The sequence below is a fragment of the Aquarana catesbeiana genome, linkage group LG05 (genome assembly GCF_042186555.1).
Source record: "Aquarana catesbeiana isolate 2022-GZ linkage group LG05, ASM4218655v1, whole genome shotgun sequence".
Lineage (NCBI taxonomy): Eukaryota > Metazoa > Chordata > Amphibia > Anura > Ranidae > Aquarana > Aquarana catesbeiana.
The window spans coordinates 242,008,785-242,012,525 of NC_133328.1; positions in this window are offsets into that span (position 1 = coordinate 242,008,785).

A 3,741-nucleotide genomic window follows, 5' to 3' on the forward strand; every position below is an offset into this window, starting at 1 on the left:
CTGTTAAATGGAGAGCCGTCGCTACCTTTGGTACAAGATGACCTACAGGACGCAATTCTCCTCTTTCTGGAAAAAAAACAATATGTTTATCTGGAGCTCCAAAAGCTTGCATCTCGGATACCCTTCTGCCTGAAGATACTGCGATAGATACTGCTTTGTAGGTAATGTCCCAAACCGGATGCTGCTCTGTTGGAGCAAACGGTTGAACTGACAGGAAATCTAGGAACAATGATAGGTCTCACTTAGGAAAGACACTATTTCTTGGTGGTTGAATCCTCATGACTGCCTTCAAAAATTGTGCAACTTAAGGGTTTTTGGCCCCTTTAAATAAGAAAGGGGTTTTTACTTTCATGGGATAAAATGTGATTTCAGATGCGTGCATGTATACATATATGAATTCTTTTTTGTATGTCATCATCTTGTATATAGATAAAAATACTCATGTTCAACCATGTATCGCATGTTATGAGGTATGCTTTGTTTTTATGCCAATTAAACAATTTATATAATTTCTCCTACCATGTATCTTGTGCCTCACTCAAAGTCCCAAAACCCCTTTCTTAGTTCTGATTTAGGGATGGAGGTGCATGTAATCATGCATGTCATTTAAAGTCCCATTACCCTCATGTTTGGCCCCTTTAAACGTTGTTATTGCTGATACAACTGACACTTGCAACCTTAATGAGTATGGGTTAAAGTGGTTGTAAACCCTGTTACATCACTTTTGCCTACAGGTAAGCCTATAACAAGGCTTACCTGTAGGTACCTTGAATATCTCCTAAACTTGCACAGTTCCACAGGAGGAGTAACTCCAGTGGAAGATGTCCGCGCTGTACTCGGAGGGCCAACACCGATCCAGGGCATCGTCCTTAGGTATTTCATAATGAGCTAGTATGCAATGCCTTTGTCTTGCAGGGTTTTTTTTTGAGGTTTACAACCTCTTTAAGGCCCATGTCTAATCTGGCCTAGAGGCAGTTGTCACCGAAGGCACAATAGGATCAAAGTCTCGCCCTGCCGAGAAAAATGCCAATTTGTTCCCAATTTTGGCATAGATGTTGTTATTAGTGTCTTTTAGCATACAACAAACTAGGGACCACTCTGGAGCAACCTAAGTTCTCCAGCCTTCCCTTTTCACCGCCATGCTTGCAGCCCCAGTCTGCGTATGGGCAGAGGGGAATTGGCTTCTGTACCCTGAAGTGAATGTCCAGGGAAAACCAAGGCCTCCATGGCCAATATGGAGGAATGGCTATGACTACCATATTCTCTCTCGACAGCCTCGAGGAATCTCATTATGAGAGATGTTGGGGGAAATATATAGGTTAGATTGCAGTTACGGGAGAGACCAGAGCATCTGTCCCAATCTGCCTGGGGGTGCGAAAACCAGGTCAGACATTTCCCAAGTTTGTGATAACTGTGGGAAGCGAAGGGGTCTGTCTGTTGTAGGTCCCACCTGTGAACCAGCTCGGAAAAGACCTGGGGCGTAGGACCCACTCATGATCTCGGAAGCTTACATGATCGTTGGTCTACCTGTGTGTTCAGATTTCCTAGGAGGTAAACTTTGTAGGTGATTTTCTGCCACGGACATTATGGGTTTCACCTCTCTCAGTAGCATATTGCTGCAAGTTCCTCCCTAGTGTTGAATATAGGCAACTGCTGCCCTGCTGACCAACTGCACAGAGACTGGTCTCCCCTTGATTCTGTGTAGCAAGGTTGAAAAGTGCCAAAAAGTCTGCTTAAACTTCCAGCGCATTTGAGACCACCCCCTTGGTTGGGTATTTATTCTTGCCTTGACCGACAGTCCCTCGCAGTGCGCCTTCCAGGCTGTCTTGCTGATATGATTCGTAACAGTGATCTACTCTAATGGCTCTAATGGGATAAAACTTCCTCAAGGTCTCTCTCTTTGGCCACCACCGCAGACTCCTACTCGTACTGAGTGACACTGTTATTAACTGTGCTAGATTCTGTTTTCTCCATTGAGCTAAGTATTGTAGCTGAAACTGAGCAGGTGCCAGTGCACCCAAGGTATGACAATGTTGTGCCCAAAAGATAGAGGCACTGAGAAGCTGTCAAAAAAGCGGAGGCTACTGTCCTCAGAATTCCCTTCCTAACTGTCCCCGTTTTCTCTGGAGGAGGCAAAACAGAGGAGTTGGGAGAGCTCCCCCCGGTACACGAAATATTGAATTGGAGAGAGTTGGCTTTTTTTTTTTTTTTTGAGTTAATGATCCGGCCATATCTGTGCAGGTTGTGTGTGAGGATCTCTTGGTGCGGCTCCAATTTTTCCAGACTTTTGGTTAGAAGAAAAATGTTGTCCGGGTAGTAGAGAAGCCAGAGACCCTGTTCTCTGAGTGGAGCTAACTTTGCGAATATGCTCGGAGACATGCACAAACCAAAAGGTAGGCTGGTAAACTGAAGATGTGATCGCAACACTTACATATTTTGGAAAGAAGTAAAAAACTTGAGATGTGAACATACGATCCTGAAGGTCCAGTAATAGCATCTAACCGTCTGGCTGGACTGTTTGGCCAACAGAGCGTCAGACTTTTGTCCGAAGGGCGTGTGCCGGGAACTTGTCTTGCATACAAACGGTACACAATTGTCAGCCAACAAACACGAATGTAATGACGTACTCCGTAAAATTTCAGCTCTTGAACACCACCATTTGGGCACCTTCTGCTAATGTCGAGTTTGGTGAGCATTGATTCCAAACATGCGTGTTTGTACTTTGGACTTTTCTGTGACAGACTTGTCTGACAATAGACCGTTGTCTGCCGAAAATTTACTAGCCTGCCATCCAACATTTGTTTACAGAAAGTTGGACAATTGTCTGAAGGAGCGTACTAACGGTCGGATTTTAGGCAGTCTGTCATCACACAATTCCTTGCCGAAAACCTGATCATGTGTACGAGGCTTAAGGATAAAACAGTTCAACCTCTTTAGATCTGTAATTGGACACCAGCCACAATCTTTTGCGAATCACAAACAGCATTGCATAGAAACCTGTATATTTTTTTGTGAATGGAACCGGGACAACGCCCTCCTGGGTCTGAACTGTCTGTATGTATTGTAGCCGCCCACCTGGTTTTGTGGTGGATGTGGCCGCTTGGTGGGAGAGAACTGGTCTGGAGAAGGAGCAGTGAGGAATCTCCCAAAATGACCACGAGTGACTAAAGCCTTCACCCAAGAATAGGCACAGCTTGCTGTCCAGGTACCTGTGCAGTGCGCCAATCTGGCTCCTACCACAAGAGTTGGGGCGTGCGCTCATCAAAGGCTTAGTGGGTTCCTGCTGCATATTTGGGGTTTTTGACTTATGGGCCTTGAGAAAGGTTGTCCATTTCCTTCCATCCTCTACCTCCGAACCTGGCCTGACAACAGGCTCTAGTCTCCCTGGACCTAGAGGAGCGGAACCTGCTGGTGGAAAAAATGTTGATTGCTGCCCGTCTTGTGGGAGCAGATTGGACTTGCCACCTGTCACTCCTGATGTGGCTGTTTCCAATTTATTACCAAACAGAGATTTTGTCATACGGTATCTTACACCAATTTTGTTTTGCAGAAGCAAACACAATTCAAGGTTTCAACCATAAGGCCCTCTTAGCCATGACCGAGTATAGCATTGCCCTGGCTAAGCACCTGATTGAGTCTATTGCTGCCTCTCCAAAAGAGTTTGTCGACACATTAATTTCGGCTAGGACCTGACTGATATCAGCTTTAGGGATTCCCTCTTCAAATGCTGCCTCTATATTC